Genomic DNA, 20,778 nt, shown 5'->3' with positions numbered 1-20,778 from the left:
CGCAGTAGCATGCAACATAATTAAATATTATCCTTAAGAAATTTAATTCCTCATTATCTAGGAAGCTTTTCTAATTTGATGTATTATGAGCAATATATGTTCATGTTCAGCATACAACAAAACAATTTCACTTTCTATAAGACACCTTTGGAGAAAAGGAACAACAATGTAGGCAAAGAAAGATGTTCAGGACAAAACAACAACAACAAAGGGCAATACAGTGCAGATAAAGCTGAAACTGACAACCACCCAATAACTGGCTATTTACCTACCTGTTACCCAACAAACAAACAAACAAACAAAAACCCCAAACTACAAAATCTCAGCTGTCTACCCTGAATTTTGTTGGAATTGAAAACTCATACTAGATTAGTCATATTATGACTTCTCAAACCCAGTTCCCTCCCAATTATGATACTTATTGAAGTGAGTACACTAAAGCCATTTGTATGAAGCCTCTGACTTGATTGTTCCAAGAGGTACTTAATGATTTTTGCATGATTTTATTTATCAGATTTACAGACTTAACTTTAAAGTCTATTCCCATGACAAACTGTTTTCATTTCCTAAAACACAAGGGAGGAGAGAAAGAGTTTATCTTTAGAAACTAACATAATCTCTCCTTACAAGGTTTACTCCTTAAGACTGTTCAAAGTGGGAAAAAAGAAGAAAAAAAATGCAATCAAAATAGTTGAGATTTTTATCACTGGTGAGGAGATCTCAAACTAGTGAGAGGAAAAATATTACTAAATGCAGTCTAGAGAATTCTTCTCTTCCGGCTGCTCCTGAAATTGCTTGGGGTTTTTATAGTAGAGAAAATGTGTGATGCTGTACATCTCGATTACAAATGCTATCCTAAGAGTTGTATGATTAATACTATTGCATTGCTAGCAGGTGTAACACTTTCTGTACAATTCCAAAAGAAGGCAGTAACAGCACATGACAGAGAAAAAGAAGACACAAATGATACCTTTTGCTGTTAGCAATACTTCTGCCTAGTGCAAAGGTAATGCCATGCTAGCCCTCCTATCATGGACAAAAATGATCAGACTCATTCCCAGCTGTACCAGTACGTAACTAAACCATATAATGAAAGCAGAGTTTGTAATATTGTAACAACTGAATGTCAGTGGAGTTCCAGATAACACACAGCAGTAGGGAAGACTAAGTGAAGTGGACTACCCAATACTTCTTAATAATCTATGACAGGAGATGAATGCTCTAAGGATAGATAATGAACTCTCTAAATTATTTTTTTCAATTGGCTTGAGTTTTGGTTTCTTCTGTTGGTTTCTGTTGGCTTGGGTTTTACACTATTGTTGTAATGTCATATCTTTACACTAATGAGTCACAGGTTCAAATGTACACACATACAACCAACAAATGGGAATAGTGCTTCATTTATATAAAATATACATCCATAACACACCATTCCTTCACCTGTGAGACTAAACCCACTTCCTTATTATGGCAAGATAATATTGGACACACTCTAGTTTTCCCTTCGTGTTGTTGAATGTACTTGCTTCGATGCTACAGCCAAACCAGCAAAGATTTCAAAAGCCAGTATGAAGCTATTTTAATAACTTGTCTTCAGACTCTATATTCTTCATGCAAGAAACATTACCCTAAAAAACAAATATAACTTGAGTAGCATCTACTTTTTATTGAATGCATGTAATTAAAGCTGGCCAATGTATCAACAGTCTAACACAGAGGTATTAATTAGCTCAACTGCTGAGTACTTTCCAGAATGTTATTGCTTCTGACTGTTGGATGCTGTGATCCTACTCCATGGCTTTCATGACATCCTAATTAGTGATTTCTCAATCACATTAAAAAGCAACAACAACAACAACAAAATTACACTAGGCCGTTTACAGCAGGCCCTTACCAAACGGGCCCCTAAAAGCATTTTGATTCAGGGAAGAAAAATCCTGCTTGCTGAATCTTTCTAGATGCTAGCTAATTAAAACAGAGTCCTTACATGTCTGCTGACATCCTGCACACAAATACAATAGCATGAAGTGGTAAATAGATAAAATAGATGGCTCCTGAAATGTACAGTTTCCAAAAGAAGCTATTTAAAGATTTTGATCCCCCCTAGCCAGGTTGAAATTCAGAAGAACTCTCCAATATACTTTCATTTTGTCTTCCCAGAATTTTTACTCAGTTCTTCAATATTTCTAAGTCTATATGCTTAAAAGCTAGATATTATTTACATACACACACATAGAGAGAGAGAGAGAAATACTCTCTGGAACTTGGCCATATGTATATTTATGGGGTGCTTGGTGCCATGGTTTAGTTGATTAGGTGGGTTGGATTGGTTGATAGGTTGGATGCAATGATCTTGAAGGTCTCTTCCAAGCTGGTTTATTCTATTCTATAAAAATTGAGAAGCCTCCTATGCCGTGTTTCATGTGTGTGCACACTGACCACTCCTTCCGAGGCTTTTTACAAGCAAACTGTACAAACACCGTTTCCTTTAGTTTAATTCACCAAAGATACAAAGAGTCCTCTATTATTCTGACTTGGTCTGTAACAACACAAGAACTTTCAGAGGAAAAAGCCCTGTCTGACACCTGACCCAAAAACTTGGTATTAATCCTCAAGAATGTCAAGTCATTTCCCTGGGTACAAATAGGCTGGAGGTTAGGCAGAAGTTCTACACAGAGAGAGCGATTGCCTGTTGGAAGGGGCTGCACAGGGAGGTGGTGGAGTCACCATCATTGGAGGTGTTCAGGAGGAGACTTGATGAGGTGCTTGGTTGCATGGCTTAGTTGATTAGATGGTGTCGGATGATGGGTTGGACGCGATGATCTTGAAGGTCTCTTCCAACCTGGTTTATTCTCTTCTATTCTACTCTAATATTAAAGAAATTGTACTATTAACACTGACAATATTTAACCCAGCTTCTTAAACAGAAATGTCTTTTGATCCTACTTTATCCCCAAGGGTAACACTTCATATTAAAAATAAAAAATGAGAAAAAAAATAATAACTTGGTATGTAACTTAAGAGTAAAACAATAATTTCCTCCAGTACAGTATATGTAAAGGCATAATTTTGCTTAGCAGTTGCCAGGGAACTGTGCAGGGCCCAAAACATAGCAGGTATATTATATAATCTCTGACTTTTGAAAAAATACATATGTATTTTAGAGACATACCTTAACATGTTCAAAGAAATGCTAACTCAAGCTGTAATTAAAATAAATCCCTGCAGGCAGGGCAGGGCAAGCAAGACGTCTGGATAGACTGTCTTAAAAATAGGAAACCTTAAGTGATGCACTAAATGACAGAGCAAGCACACAGCCACCCAAGTCAAACCAAGAAACCTGCTGTTACAATCGCCCACAGTATTGTCCGTGCTAAGGAACCTCAAATCAGAGAGGAAGGAACTGCTGAGGAAGTCCTGCACCCAAGGCTTGTTGCTGACTAATTAGTAGAGATCTCAAGTCACTGAGAATCTATAGGTCTCCAACTCACTATCTCCACCACTCTGTCATGCTTGCTATATTAAACACTGCCTCTCATACTGCTGATATACAAGTGCCTTCAAATTCTTACGGACCTGGAGCTAGAAAATTAGTTCCTAATCAGCAGGAATGCAGCTCAGGGGAGACCTTTGGACCATTGCTACTGCTGCCCAACTGAAAAACAGAAGACAAGAGAACTCCTATGCTGAGAAGATGACAAACTAAATAGGTACCTGAGCTGGAACATGCATGCTCATCACAGAAAAATGTGATAGAGATCTGACTTATCTCTATTTTCAAACCTTGAGAATGTAAGGAGAGGAAGTATGCTTAGGTTACCTTAAACGTATGATACTTAAGTTTTCATACATATACAAAGCCCAGTACAGATCTAGTAAAAAGAAATACTGAGAATCTTTCTATTTCATTGTCTTTACATGCTCTGAAGTCATGCAGCTGCTAGATGAAATGCAATTATTCAATGCTCCTCTTAGGAGTCCCAACTATAAATGGCAACTAGTCATAAACAGTCAGCCAGGAGCCAACCATGCCTTGCACCTGAGACTGTCAACCACTCTCAAAAAAAACCCTAATGTGATGACACTTGATACCATCTGGAAACACCCAGGAGATGTTACAGATTAAATACTGGAGTCCTGGTGGTGTGGCCGTTTGAGGCCTTGACTCTCAACCCACTACAAGAGGACAGCAAGTTATCCATAGGACAGCAATGTGCCATTGTAGCCAAGAGAACAAATGGCATCCCGCAGTGCGTTAAGAAAAGCGTGTCTGGAAGGTCTAGGGAAGTTCTCCTCCCCCTTCACTCTGCCCTGGTGAGACCACACCAGGAATACCTGTCCAGTTTGGGGCTCCCTAATTCAAAAGAGAAAGGGATCTGCTGGAGGCAGTCCAAAGGAGAGCTACTAGGATGATTGCAGGACTGGAACAGCTATCCTAGGAAGACAGACTAAGAGAGACCTGGGGCTGTTTAGTCTGGAGAAGGCTGAGAGGGGATCTTATTACCATCTATGAATACCTGAGAGGCGGATGTCAAGATGAAGGTGATCATCTCTTTTTGGTGGTGCCCAGCGGTAGGACAAGGAACAACAGGTACATGTTAGAACACAGGAGGTTCCACCTCCACATGAAGAGACACTTGTTTACAGAGGGTGACAGAGCACTGGAACAGGCTGCCCAGGGAGGTTGTGGAGTCTCCTTTTCTGGAGACTTCAAAACCTGCCTGGATGTGTTCCTGTGCAGCCTGCCCTAGGTGATCCTGATTTGGCAGAGGGTTTGGGCTCAATCTCTGGAAGTCCCTTCCAATCCCTAACATCCTGTGATTTCATCTGAAGTGCCTGTGCATGGTGGAGAAATCTCCACATGCTTGTGGTCTGATACAAGAGGTAGCATTGTGTACATAGTAATGGTTTTGCTATTACAAACCCTTCCTGATTAATTATTTATGAATGTTTAAAAACTGAAATACTGCCTTATTCCTGGACTAGTTTGATCACAAAAAAAATAGGAAATATACATTAAAGAGTAAACACTTTACATGATTGCAGCTAGCATAAAAGCAGAGCCATTGGTATGCTAAGCACCATGCTTAGAAACGTCAATAAGTACTCAGCAGGAAAGAGATGCAATTCAAACTAAACAAAACTAATTTCTGGACAACATAAAATGCAGGTAACCAAATCACCAGTTGGAAGGATCTAGTCTTAGAATCTTTAGACAGTGATGAATTGTGAAGGACAACAAGACTAAAGAGTCAGTAAGCATATTCTTTCCTCATTTACTGCACATTTTTTCCCTGATAGGTGTGTGTATAGAGTATACTACAGAAATAAGGGGAGTTCTCTATCTTTAAATAGTACCCAGTACTAAACAGATGCTTTTAGTAAAGCATCTGAGTCTGTGATTTAGGGACAGCACTCAATAGCACTAGGTTAGCAAGCTGACGGTTTAGTTACTCCGACATTGTTTTTGAAGTCACCAGCTACCGAGCTTGCTAGAAGGGCCACAATTGCCATTCCACCTGTAAGGCTATTAAAGTTTTCTGTTGTTCAAAAGCTAAGTGTCACCAGCCCTGCAATTCTCTGTAACTTGTATTTGCACATAGAGGGACCAGGCTGATCCAATCCTGTCTTTGTTGACATAGTTTCGAATGGACAGAGCATAGAGCATGCATCCTCAGGAGCCTGACCAAAGGAGTAGTCTATATCCTGCTACATAAGTGTGGCAGGTGAACACCAACTGTAACACAGCAAAGTAAGCTCTTTTGGGGCAAAACATAGTGTTTATTTCATTTTTCCTAGACACGCCAAAAAATGATGGGATACATGATACCTCTATTCTATGAATGGAGAAAGGTAGGAAGCCTCCACTGAAAGCAATCTTTAACTCCTCCACTTAGAAGCTACTAATTATGTCATGTGGAATGACTGACAGCTTTGTGATATCACCTATTCTTCAACTGAGTTCAGATCACCCACTCATGTTATTAGTAAAGAGAGGATGTGGAATGAGAACATGAAGTAGCTATTACCCTTTTATTTCCAAAACAGCAACAGTTTACAGACTTCTCCTTTGTGAATAATAATCTGCTTGCAGTAAACGCAATTGGGATGTAGGAATGTTAGCTTCTTTCTCAGAAGAGACAGAAAGGAAGACAAATACAAAACACCTGATTTGAACTTCTCTTGTGGGATATGTACTTGCCTTTGCCAGTTGCTCATCTGTGTGGGCAGGTTCTCAAGTAAATGAACATGGGCACATTGATTCCACTAGAACTGCACTCACCGCAGTTAAAGCTGACCTGCACTGAAGTAGCATTTTACACTTAGGAGGATCTGCCTAAAACCAGCTGAAGCCAGGAATTGCAGTATGCTTCTTCCATATACTCGTTAAGCTGAAGGCAGGAGTATTCCTCCTCTTAGAAGGCCTACAGCCCTCCTTAGGCTGCAGTGATTACAAAGTGACGGCTTATACAAGCAGCAATTTCTAACTGGTCAGTCCCGCTCAGCTCACAGCTGGGGGATGACTACACAAAGCTTGTGAAAGCCTGAGCAATCACCCTTGAAACAGGAGGGAGTGGTGCTTCTCCTTGCCAGACCTAAGTTACAGAACTCCATTTTCAACAGAATTCTTATGGGGTTTGCCAGCCATCCTTTTTTTAATAATCAGAGACATGTTCTGTCTGGAGCTGGTGGTTCCTTCTGACTGGTGATGTGCCATAATGAAAGGAGTCTCAACACAAAGCAGAGTCAGAGATGAGGCAGGGAGGAAGAAAGAGAATTTGTGTCATTCAGAAGGAGAACTGCTAGGATACCTCTGAGCCCTTGAATTTCCTTTTTTACCATGTATAAATGTAGGTGTGAATACATAATTTAAACCACTAATGACTGGGGGAGGGGGAAACACCAACACCCACACAAAACAAAAAGAGGCACCACAACCACTGGAACTAAATAAAGATTTAATCTATTGTAGCTGCAGAGATGTATTGCATCATTCAAGAGTGCAAGGATAAGCACACGAGCTCTGCAGAAGAATAAAATAATATTCTACAGATATACCTAGAAATAAAAGGTCTAAAAAGTCTCATTTTGAGTTGGAGGCAAAAATAAACAACTGCCTACCTGAAGATTTTAAGGAACAGGCTCTGTGAAAGCTAGAGATGTCAATGCACAAAGTTTAACAGCACAGAACCACTCAATAGCAATGGGTGTCACCAAACAAACATAAATAAAAGCCTGTACTTGCCTTTCACTTTTGCTCATTCACTGGTTAAAGGCAAATATAGAGGCTGAATTTGAATTTTTGTAGCAAATGAGTGCACTTTTCATTTTTGTGGTTGGCTTTTTTGTTTGCCTTGTGGAGGTCTCTTTGTTTGTTTGGGGGAGGGTGGGGTTTTTCATTGTTGTTGTTGGGTTTTCTTTTTCCACATTTGCTTAACCTTGTTAAATCCATTCTTACACTTACTAGGGCATGACATTGTTTACACAAGACTAAGTGCAAAACCCTGACCTCTGTATTTTCATCATGACCTCTGAGAACAGAGCCCACTCACCCTACCCGAGTTCTTACAACTTTAATTATGTTCGACAAGGTTGCTGTGCTTTAAAGGTATCATTTACCAAGATGAAGAAAGCTGTTCATTTTTATTCTCCTTAATCACTTCCATTTTGCTTAGTCTATATACTCTGGCTTTTGCAATCAGAATTGCAATCTGACTGTATCACTTCAGCTGCTGCTGAACAGCTTCTTACAGTAGCATCCAACCCTATAAAAATCCACAACATTGAGCTTTTATCTGATGTAAACTGAAGAAAACTGAAGGTGCGTACAGTCAAGGACAAGCCCTGCCTGTGTCTCATTGCTCACAATTTTGACATCATGAATCAGGCTGATGTCTTTAGAAGTAATTCCAGCCTTTCTGTGTGACTTCCCTGTCACTGCAATACACACTTTCTTACCACACTGTGGAACTTCAATTTTCCAGTATATTTTACATCAGAGAACTCAGTGAAAAGCCAACGGAACTTTAGAATTGTCTGGATGTATGGCTTAAACACACTAAGAGAGATTTATTGGGGTTTTATCTCAGCAAGTTCTTCAAATTATTTAATGACATAAGGAAATCTACAAAAAATACATTAAATGTTGAAAGCTGTAATAGTTTAAATCCATTATCATTTAGTTTAGCATTATCACTCAGCTCAAAGCCATTATCCATTCGCTTTGCATTTAGAAGATGAAGAGCCTAAATAAAAGTTGTATTAGGTTGAGTTTATTTAATGGGATTTCTAAATTGAAATTAGACATATGTAGCTTTAACTTTATGGCAAACTGCACGATCTTCACCTTTTCTTTCATCTATCACAAGCTACTTGCTCAGCAGACATAAAGGGATAGAAAACAAGAGTTCTTTGTTTGCGTACATTAACTTAAAGCTGTAAAACTCATTCAGCCAAAGTTTCACCTTTAAACCTTAACCTGACTTGTAACAACATTTGTAGCCTCTAAAATTACACTGCATGCACCCAGACGGAGTTAATCACCCTTCACTTTTGATGCGTAGAATAATGATCTACCACTTAAACTTGAGCCCTTAAAAGCCTGAAGAAAAATCTGTACGTATCTCTGTCTTAAATCAGCAGGGAAATAACCAAATTCTACCTAGCACTGCCCAGTTGAGAATGAAAACAAAAGAGGGCATCCAACTTGCAGCTCAGAGTTGAAAATAAGTGTATTTAAAGTCTCCTCAGAGATGAAATTCATGCTTCCCAGCACATGCTATTGATCAGACACCTGGTGTTTCTAGGGGGTGGGGAAAAAACCCAACAACAAAAAAACCACCAACCCCAAAAAACAGTCACATAGTAAAGTCTGGCTTTATTTCTTCTGTAATTTAAAACTTGAGGGGGCAGGGGGGGTGTGACAAAAAAAAAGTTAAGTAGAGGACAGGAAATACCATATTCTAAAACCTGATAGGTTTGTAATAACTTGACATGGCTAGCAGCATTCAAGTGGCGTGTGCTAACATTGGTTAGAACATAGCACTGCCCCTTTCAAACACTGTGCTACTAGAAACCAGAATGTATTCATTTTCAAACCTGAGCAACAGTAACAGTTGAGTATTTCTGCTCTTAAATAAATAAACAAACAAAATCAGAACTATGCAAACGAATCCTTATACTTCTCTCAAAATCCCAGCGAAATACCATGGGGGGGGGGGGGGGGGGGAAATGTCATACAACACAGGGGAGGGGGAAAAAAAGTTAAAAAGTCCTTTGGGAAAGCTGTCACACTGGCAAACAACATTAAAGCAGATAAAAATGAGAAGCTAAACCAAACCCAGTCTGGGTGCAGAGGAAGCAGAAGCATGACTGACTACCACAGGAAAAACACTAACAGCACCACCAACAAGCAATAAATCCAACCTTGCAAATCAGTAGTAGATCCTAAATTGTAGAATTTGATTAGTCTTGAAATTTTGCTCACTTAAAGTTTAGAAGTGACATTATCAGTCATATCTTCCCCACCACCACCCCCCTTAAGCTTATCTATGTAATACCATGTAGTGGAAATGTGACACACAATTGGAGCCTTTGAAGGGAGAGATGAAAACTGCAATCGGTAATTAAAGTGACTTTAAGGGGCTGAGGATTCATCTGAGTTTTGTTTTATTTCCTCAGGTCACACAAGGAATGAGCTGATGTTTCTCTTTCATTTATGCTAATAAAGAACAGGTAGCTATTTTAATTTTGTCTTTCTTGCCCCTTATTTTATTTTTTAATATCCTGAGTTTAAAACAAGTTTTAACAAGCACATTAGCCTGCACACAATGCGCTGGGTGGAGTAAAAGCCCGCAGAAATAGTGCGCAGAGCCAATAATGGACTTGTCGCCAACACCCTGCGATTTCATGACTGCTAGAACAAAAGCAAATGTCATGCTCAGTTCATTGAAAAGAAAAGGATTTATTAACTTGAAGTGGCTTTCTACTTGACCTGTGTAAGGTGAATAAAACAAAACTTCATTTTATGAGATTACAAACAATCAGCCGGAAGCCTACAGGAATTGAGATGAAATGATCAAGTTCGATGACTACATTTTAATTCTAATTATCACTGGACTGTAGGTCATCATGAATTTCTAGCTGTGAGGATCCTTCCCCCAATAAGGTAACAGGTTCTAAAAAGAACAATTTTCCATTTGCAAAATTTTACATGAGCTAATTGATGTGAAACATAATGTAGATTCCACTCAAAGACAGAAATATCAATCCTGAAGACACAAGAGCCTGAATGCAGACATAGAGCCACTCTTTCTGGAATAACAACAATTGACTTAATTGACATTCAAATAGTAATTTCCTCCCCACCCCAAAAAATATCCATAGTTAACAGTCAACATCAAACGTCCACAGTATCAACAATCCTTATAGTTAGGGGGGGTGTTTGTGTGTGTGGTGTGTGTGAGGGGGGTGAGGGGGAAGAGAGACAATAAAGACTCAACACAAAAGAAAAGCTATCTGTGCAAATAACAATAACTCCTTCTGGTCACAACATTAAAGCACTAGGTCAACCCAAATCTAACAAACTTTTTAATCTGACTGTCCCAGCAAAGGAAAAGATAAAAAAGTACCCATTTGCTATGGAGTATTGGGCAAGGGAATGGGGAAACCACGTAAATGCACGGATGAGAAAGAAGCAATTGTAGTAACTTGAAGGAGGCTTACTTCCTTGCTTTCTGCTGGAAGAAACAACCCCAGCAGTAATGATTTCTTTTTCCTTCTAAATAATGAAAATAAGAAGAACATCAGCCAAGTGGGAAAACTGGCAATCTGGAAGCCAGTAACACTGTGACCAGGTTTTCCGCAGTGCAGTTTAGAGAACCTCAGCCTCTAGCTGGTAGAGATTAGAGATGAATTCTATTTTAGTGTTTGCAGCAATAAGCCCCAGAGGGCCAGTATCTTATCCTAGAAGGGCTGAGCTCCTCTTCATTTTCTACCCCTATGAAGTTGATGCAGAAAGGTCAACCAGTTTAAGCAGAATTAAAAAAAAGAAGCCATTTGAACAAGCTTCACTGGTTTCTCTATTGCCTCCACCAAAACTTGGAAGTAAATAGAAGTGCATTTTTTATCAGCACTGTAATCTTCCTACAGAATGACAGCCACTGAACATTTTTAACATTATTCTTGATATGACATGCAGCTACATTACTATTCAAGCTCACTGCCAGAATTGATTCACTTTACAGGTTTCAGTATTTTGCTTTCACTATAGGCAACACAGATGAACACTCAGGAGTGAAAGAGAAAATAGAAACTATTCTTTTCTGAAGTTTTCTATGAAGCAAAGTACTCACCAGCAGCAAAATTCCATCCTGGACACTCCTTCAAGGCTTTAATTGCTGCATGCACATTTTGAAAGTCATAAAACCTTCTGAGGAACAACTGTGCAAGAGTCAATTTCGTAGTCTCTGAACTTCTTGTAACAAAAGGGAAGACTTTCTTCCACCTTCTGTATTGAAGAGGTAAATAGTAACAATGGCTTCTTTCTGCTTTGCATCTAGTTTTCAATTATTCCCTTTCATTTTTAAGAGCTGTATAACCTAAGCAAGAAGTCTCATTAATCACTACTGAATGATTTAACCCAGCCATTCACTTCAAGATGCCACTCAGTGCTAGAGATATGCTAATTCCTTCTAAGCTTTACCTCCTTTTACAGTTGAAGCCATAATTTTCTACAATGGTGGAGACAGGATTTCACTCCTTGCTTGTGGCCTCCTGCCAATCACATTTATGCCCAAGCAGCAGCACAGCCCAAGTGCCACTCCACAGTTACATCAGACACCTTTTCATTAAATCTGTTTGTTATATACATCCTCTTTCCTGCATTCAGCTGCTGCAGCATCATAACCCCAAACTCTGCCCTCTCCAGTGACAACACCTGGTTTGGTCAGCAGTATGCAAAATAATTTGTTACTATCCTTACCTTGCTTTGTTTTCTCCTTGCTTCTTCACACTACTCCCCCACCTTCCCTTATCAACTCCTACCATTAAATACTTTGATTATGAAGTATTTATCAAGTTCTGTACCTAAGGTACCAGCCATAGTACAACTTTGTGGTTTTAAAATAAGAGAGTTGTTGGGGGAGGAGGGGGAAGCATTTGGAATTTGTGAATCCCATTTCTGAACATGTTTAGCATCCAAGAGATCTCCCAGTACAAAGTTAGAGAAGGTACCAAGTTTAACATCAAGAGCCAAAAAGTTTTCACAGAATTGAAGAAAAAAACAAAACAACAAATCAAACACCAACCACACACAAAACACCAAAACCAAACCAAACCAGCAAAAAAACCCCACAAACCCACCCCTGACCCTGGTATGCTTTTGGCTGACAATAGTAAAATGCAAAAGTAACAAGCACTACAAAAGTAACAAGCCCAAAAGAACACAAACTCAAACACACTTTTGATCGGCCTCTCTTCCTTCTCAGAGCTCTCGATGCACCACGTGTAACTTCCAAGTTAACTGGCCCTTAAAAGAAACGTTCCCTACAATCTCAACTTTCTGATGAGCTAAGCAGGCACAACGATCCATGAACATACCTAATTTGAAGATAAAAATCAAACACTTTACACAATTTAAACACTAGACTCAGGAGTTTCAAAAGACACCACCGATTTTAAATGGCTTCACATTGAGGCTGTAAGCTCCCAACTTGCAACAACTCACAACATCCTGATTACAACTATCAAGTTCTAGTGTTTACCAAAAGTCAAGCTACTCTTTAAGCACCATCTGGTCACTATCAAAATCTCATTTCTTTCCCCCTTTACCTACTTAAAAAAACAACCAAGCAAGTTCACTAGTTCATCCCATACACATCTTTAGGCCTATGTTATATCCATGCCCATATATTATATCCTAATTTCCAAAATGGGAAACTGTTAATGTCTGTTATGCCACTGCAGGAAAAAAAAATAGTAAAATTAAGGTCTTCTATACATGAACTTAAAATGATGAACTGCTTCAGAAGTCTTATCTTCAATGTAAAGGCAGTTAAGCAATTAGATAAGAAGCAATATAACTAACCAAGAACATAAAATAAATATCTTGCCTCAGGATATGCACATTTCAGAATGCACAAAAATGCTAGCCAAGCAAGTTTTAATAGAATACTAGCATGAAACAGTTGAACAGTACCAAAGACATCACACTTCTCATTTATATGCAAGACAGTTAAAGAAGCAGGAGACAAAGACTACAAAACTGAGTAACATCGAAAGTAAACAGACTATGCAGCTCTCTCACATGGGTGTTATGGATGACTTCAGATTTCATTGGTGGAAAACCAACCTTTGCTGTACTCTGCACTGCACATCTGAGAAGATAGGTTGTACCAAAAGAGAGCTTATCCAACTACCAATTCACTATGCAGGATGATGAAAATAAAATATTACATTTAAGATTTTTAAAGTGCAGAGCTCAGCCCAGACTTGTCAGCTTTAGAGATCTTTAATCCACAATAAAGGATGTTCATATTATTTTAATCATTCACTATGTTAGCATTAGACTTAAGCTAATGCAACACCATATTGAGCAAATGCTTGCCAACAGAAAAGGGCAGATTGAATAATTTTGCCTATCTGACTACGCATTTCATCTGCAGTTGTTGAAAACAGTTTCAGCGCCATTGCATACAAGTAGTATAGTAAGTTATATATAAAGTATAGAGTAAGTTATATTTACATTAAAAGTTCCATTTCTTTACAGTGATTTACTTAAATATAAACCAAATATGAACATCTAACATAGCAAGGAAAGCCCTGTGCCTCTCTAAAGATGAAAAGCCTGGTGGCAGAAAACAAGGGGATACATTGTGGAATTTACTTCTACCTCCAGGAGAGGTTCTTCCCTCCTGTATAGATATGGAACCCTGATGTTTAGAATATAGAATAAACCAGGTTGGAAGAGACCTTCAAGATCATCATGTCCAAGCCCTCAACCAATCCAACACCACCTAAACAACTAACCCATGGCACCAAGCACCCCATCAAGTCTCCTCCTGAACACCTCCAATGACAGCAACTCTACCACCTCCCCAGGCAGCCCATTCCAATGGGCAATCACTCTCTCTGTATAGAACTTCTTCCTAACATCCAACCTAAACCTCCCCTGCTGCAGCCTGAGACTGTGGCCTCTTGTTCTGGTACTGGCTGCCTCGGAGAAGAGACCATCATCTGCCTGTCTACAACCTCCCTTCAGGTAGTTGTAGAGAGCAATAAGGTCACGGAACTGCTTTGAAAGTCAAGTCAACAAATCTCCAGCAACATACTACCTTGTGAAAGTATACAGACTGCTTGCATTAGCATATATATGTATGTAGAAGGTAAATACCCAAGATGTCTTTATAAGAAAAATGATGTTCTTACATACTAGCTGAGCAGTTTGTTTATATGTATGTGCACAGATAAAGAGGAAAAAAAGTCAACAAGTTGCAGGTGACATTAAAATTTGCTACTACCAAAATCCATGTATTGAGGAAGCTTGAGGACCTCAAATGCAGTTTTCACAGAGATGCAAAACTGCCTTTTTTGGTTTTGTAACACCTTTATCCTTTATTTAGACCTACAAGTGCATTCTCTGCTGATTAATTGTAGATCCTCCTTCCTAATTTTCCAAGTTTCTGTTTCTGCTGAACACAATTAACTACATTCCATTTTAAAAAGTGAAGGCAAAATGTTTTCTGTTGCCCTTCTCAGCACAGTCACACCTTTTGTAAAGCCATCTAAAGGATGTACCACTCAATAAATGATTTTGTCCTCAAAGGAGAAACAACTCTTCCCCTTAACTGCAGCTGCTGAGATGAAAAGATGGATCTCAATTAGACTGGCCTGCCATATTTCACCTTGCGTCTGTTTTTGCCCCACTTTGCTTTAATCTGTCATACACACACATTAGTCTTGTTCAGACACTTTCCTAAGCATCAGAACAAGAGGGACATGCAAAATACCTACACATTTCATAAGCCTAGAATAGGTCTCAATATGTGACAGAATTTAACTTCTTGAGTCACTCGTGCCCCTTCACTTTCCCACTAAAAATATGTGTTTGCTTTATTTATTTTCAAACAAGATGGAAAGAAACAGAATATACTTTCTTTAAGCTTCTACCCATTGCTTTATTAGAAGTACAGGGCATGACTCTTACTACTTATACTTGAAATGAATACTCTCTGAGAATTAAATGAGAATAAATATTTGCCTGCCTCTCCCTCTGGCTGACTTGGTGCTGTTGTTTTAACACCAATTAAAACTTTTCCAGCCCAAGAGGCTGCATACCTCTTAAAAAATGTTCCAGAACTACCTTTGATCATTTTCATAGGTAAAGCTAGGAAAATGCATAGTTTTTCCAATGAAATCATTGGGTCAACTACCAAGGAAATTCTGCCATGCAAAATTAAATTCGTTACTAGTTTATTTCAGAAAAGCTTACCATCATCTTCAGGCAAAGGTACTTCCAGTGCTTGGCCTAAGTCTTTGAGTATCATGATTAACTCAGCTCTTTAAAAAACAAAATTAAACAAAACAAAACCAAACCCTGTGCAGAATTCTGTTATTCAGCTGATTGTGAACTGAAGTTGTTATCAGCTTTGCAGCTACTAATTTTTTTCACCTGTTGAGATTTACCATACAAGTCTCAACCATGAGTTCAACAAAACTGGCTGCCATCTGTGTCCCATGCCTGCAGAGCAAAACATTTGTTCCCATAAGATATTTTCTGCCTTCCCACAAAAAGCCTTTCCACCCTCAGCGACTCAGTGCTGATTTATGGCTGACGCAATAACTCGCCAAAAGTCACCAGTTTGTGTGTGAAAGATGGTATCACAGTCCAACAGTGGTATCAGCATCTACCCAGGTAATTCTAATGAAGGGATGAAGAGAAGGTACAGACTAGTACATCATCTGCCCTTAAAAGCACCTGTAACTTTCAAGATACTTGAGAAGAACATTTCTTTATAGCTGTATTCTCACCTTGTGGTCAAGCTTCTAGTCAGTAACAGGAAAGTATTTTCTCTGTTTACACAATTTATTGGACTTCAAATACAGCTCAGCTGCTACTTCAGTTATTTCACTATTTACTTTACAATTTTATGAAGAGGCACTCAGATGAAAAGGGAGGTTATTGCCATAAAAACAGATTATATAGCAGAATACACAAATAAAATGTGTCAGGACCTCAGCATATAAAATTTGTAAGTGTCCTTTAGTCTGCTTGGGAAGAGGAAGGTTCCTACAAACTTCCTGACTGCAAAATAAACCTAAAACATTGCCAACTATTTACCAAAAAAAAACACCACACACACAAAAAAAAAACCTCCAACAGCACAAAACCCAAACAAATCAAACCCAACCAACAAACAAAATCATTACCAAGCATTCAAGCAGCACGGGTGGGGGGGGGGGGGAACCAAACACTATTTTGCAACAATCACTTAGACAATGTTAATTTCACTAGGAAAAAGAATTACTTCAGAAGAAACAAAAAGAGCTACCAAGACACCAAGGCAAGTGACCGTTATTCACACAACACACCTCACAATGAAAGAATTATGAACTGTAGAAGCTGAGCAAGTGACTGGACATGCTAGCCCCAACATATTATTAAATTAATTAGCCAACGCTATCCCTTAATGAGACAGAATATTACACTCACTTAGGATTGTGAAACAGACCTTTCGCAAATAACTGGAAGAGTTAAGTGCCAAACCAAAACAAATATTATTGGAGAGTGGGAACAGGTTCTCAGACTGTTAAGTACAGCTGATTTCTCGGTCTTGAATGTCTAAATATTTTCCCTCTACTTGGGAGAAAAACAAGATAGGTTTTGATCCCCCGCTGAACTGCTTTGGCTATCACTTCCAAAGCACTTTGTATTACAGCATCGTTTGACAACCTGAAAGGTGGTTGTAGCCAGAAGGGAGTTGGTCTCTTCTCCCAGGCAACCAGCAACAGAACAAGAGGACACAGTCTCAAGCTGCACCAGGGGAGGCTTAGGAGAAAGTTCTTCACAGAGAGAGTTGTTAGCCATTGGAATGTGCTGCCCAGCGAGGTGGTGGAGTCACCATCCCTGGAGGTGTTCAAGAGGGGATTGGACATGGCACTTGGTGCCAGAGTTTAGTAGCCATGAGGTGTTGGGTGACAGGTTGGACTTGATGATCTTTGAGGTCTTTTCCAACCTTATTGATTCCATGATTCTATCACATATTGATATTTGACATTAAACAGCACTGCTAATTATCTTTGTAGATCCAGTCAGGACCTTTAGCCTGTAGGCTTTGGCCAGGAGATTCAGGAGCATGTTTCACACAAATCTGTGTTTTTTGATAAAAATCTTGCGGACAGTACATAGTAATTCTCAAAAATTTAGTACCTTGAACATTACAATGATCCCTGCTCATGAAAATATTGTTGACTGGGCACAATTCTTGCTTCAGAGTCACACAGCCCCATAGCAAACACTTGACAAACAACACAGACTGCAGTGAGCAAAAGTCAGCTTGGGTGTTCTTGCATTTTAAACACGTATCCAAGTTCAATACTAAACCATACGAAAAGTGTCACTGTCTAGTGGAAAGGTAACAAAAACCACATTAATGCAAACTGCACAAAAAACCCAAACAAACTCACAAGTTTGACCTCCACAGATACTATCAGCACTAGCAAGAAGAGGTTTTGAATCAAACACCTAAATGCTTAGAAAATATTCCCTCACAACTATTGAATAATCAATTTCATAGCATATAGCAATGTCTTCTCTAGACTTAAGTCCTCAAACAACATGAGCATGTCCAGCTTCAACTGTAAGCATCTGACTCAATGTTCCTTAAACGTCCCTGTAGTAAACTTACTTTGACAGCGTGTAGTGCAGAAAGGACAGGTCAAAACCACCTGGATTTTATGTTTTCTTACTTGCTTTATAGCTTAAGCATTTAGACATTTGTAATCCTTTGAATTACTACCTTGTGGGACATTTTGGGTTGGTTTATGTTTATTTTTGTGAGTGTTTTGGCTTGCTGATGTTGTTGGGGGGGGGGAGTTGTTTTGTTTTTTGGTGGTTTGGGATTTTTTTGTTTGTTATTTAATATTTCTTATTACTTTTAGATAGATAATATGGAAGAAGAGCAGAAACATTTCCTGAAATACGCTGCCACTTCACAAAGGGAAGCACAAGCTTATGAGACAAGCTGTATCAAAGCAAAGACTGATTTATTTACTCCAATAGGTAGGCTAGCCAACTGGAAAGGACTGTTGGGATATTCCATGGACACCCTTAAACTATTAACTATCAGAAGCTAATTCTTCCATGAATGGATACAAGAGACAATTTTGCCCTCCACTGGTTAGAACTATCACTGGAAACCATGCCTGCCTTGCTGCTGTCAGAGCTGCCTATTTTATACAGCATGAATAGCCCTCTTGAGCAAATGTACCAATCCCATTTGAAGTTCAGGGTACAAGGGTATCACAGACAGAGGGAAAACACAATGAGCAGGTGGGAATCAGCTATGCAATGAAATACCTCTTAGAAATATAAAGGTTTCTGTGGAGTGATCAGCGAAATCAAACACTAATATATTGGGCCTTGAGAATTGCTAGAGGAGCGAACACATGGAAAATCAGACCCTTGACATTGCTATTTATTCCCAGCAAAAACATTGTACACGTAGCTCTTCAGACAAATGAAAGCTTTTCCTTTCCAAACATAAATGTTATGCTACTGTTTGTTGGGAAGGCGGGTGGAGAGTTGAAAACTCTATGGATTATGAAGTAAGGACTGCCTCAAAATAGAGGAAAAAAGGGAAGAACGCAGGTAAATATTCATGAAAACACTGGTACCAGAGAAGCACCCCTTAAAGCAATTTTTATTCTTATCTTTATGCAAAGAAAGCATTGAAATTAAAATGGGAAAATAACAGAGGACAGCTGCTATATTCCAGGGTTCAAAAACATTTAAATTTATTAACCACAGGCTCAGATGAAAGCAGGTACCTCACAATAGTGAAGGGAGGCAATGCTAGAGTAAGAAAAACAGGGTTTTAAAATTCTAAGTGCTACACCAATTACTGCTTTAACAAACACTAACTCATTTTCTATTATTAACATTTTCCTTCTCCCCATCCACCAATTATTTCCCACCTCTTAGAAGTTTCTACCATCCAATTTATAGTGTGGCCACACTCATTGATTCAGGATTGGTTGTGAGAGAAGGGGAAAGCTGCTGTGTGAAAGAGAGGAAAGGATCAATCAACTTGAAAGCAGATCAGCTGTCAGGAGATCTCAAAGGATTTCACTGTGGAAACTGCTGTAGATGACTCCTATGCTTCCCTCTGCACTGCAGCCATCTGCCCTCAAACTTCATCCTGCCAAAGGTTTCTGGCATCACCATTGTCCTAGGCTGACTATTGATCACATTCTAGCTGAGGGGAAAAAGAAACCCTGCTGGTGAGGGAGTTGGAACAAAGTTAGCCTCTGGTGTTTGTCTCCATCTTTGGTACTGACTTTGCCATAAAAATTCATAGTTATTTTTCTTTTTTCTTTCCAACAACTCAGCTGGAGTCAAGGTTATTAAAGACAACACCCTCATCCTGAGGGAGAGAACAAAAACAAAACCCAAAATCCTTACAGCCATACTACCACATGGTTTCAGCTTGGTGAAAAGGCGCATTGCAACTATTTCTTCCATCTGACACAGTAGGCAGCAAAGAGAAAAGCAAAGATGGCATGACTGACAGTCAAAAGTGAGCAGGGTTAGAGTTACACTTTTAAAAAGAGAGAGATGAAAAGCTTTCCATAGTCAAAGCCACAAGAAGCAAACCTAATACCCAACAGCAAAATTATAAAAGCTAGTTTTATGACATAATCTAGAAACAGACATAAGTTATTGCATTTGGTGACATAATTAAGACTTAAAGCTTCAGGCAGTGTACTTAAGTCTTTCAAAAACTTCATTCATTCACTTACTGACCAGGTGTCTCATGCTACCATAACTTTAGTGACTCAACAGGGTCCTCAACAAACTTATAAAAAGCAATTAAGGTAGGAAAGTAAGTGCCGAAACAAACCTTAACACAAGGGGTTTTTGCATGTACTCATAGCTTCATGTATGACAAAGCGTTGTCGAGAATGGGAAAGAATACGGCAGGATAACAAATCCAGCCTCCTGAGCGCAACAGGAAGCACATGCTGGAGCGAAAAACAAACCCCATACACCTTCACGACGACCTCGGTCCACGTGAGTAGCCTGGCAGCATCCGGGCAGAGTACGCCAAGCAGAGGGATGTGCACCCACTCCGAAGTCGTTACTCCATCCCTTTATCACATTCCTCGACACCACAGTTTGATAGAGTGCTTACACAGAGTAAAATCTGCTGTCAACAATACCCTATTAGTATGGTCCTATCTTTAATCTGCAGACACGATAAGATGCCCCAACATGCATAAACCCCGCGCAAACAGTGGCTAATGACCATTAATCCCCTCCTATCTCCTCAGCGATCTCTCCTGCTCCCATTTATCACGCCGGCGCTTCACTTCACACACGTGGGTAAACTTTAACCACGAAGGTGAAGTAAAACCGGTCCCCAAGCCCCGCCACAACGGCCGCGCTCCCCATCCGGGGAGGGTGGACACGATTAACCCCCTCATCCAAGGGCCCGCGGCCCGGTCCGCCCCAGCGGCTGAGGTGGTGAAACGCCCGCTAAGGGACAAGCCGCGGAGGTG

The 20,778-nt window shown here is 39.5% G+C and overlaps 1 protein-coding gene across 2 annotated transcripts in view; it reads right to left on the bottom strand.

Annotated features, from left to right (window-relative positions):
* ROBO1 (roundabout guidance receptor 1) overlaps positions 1-20,778 on the bottom strand; it is a 633,792-nt gene that overhangs the window by 300,402 nt on the left and 312,612 nt on the right. The gene's annotated exons all lie outside the window — the stretch shown is intronic.

Source organism: Melanerpes formicivorus, unplaced genomic scaffold, assembly GCF_026170545.1.
Source record: "Melanerpes formicivorus ecotype bairdi unplaced genomic scaffold, bMelFor1.0.p_v2 SCAF_11, whole genome shotgun sequence".
In the NCBI taxonomy this organism is placed as follows: domain Eukaryota; kingdom Metazoa; phylum Chordata; class Aves; order Piciformes; family Picidae; genus Melanerpes; species Melanerpes formicivorus.
The sequence above is the reverse complement of the archived record's forward strand: the minus strand, read 5'-3'. Positions and strand labels throughout refer to the sequence as shown.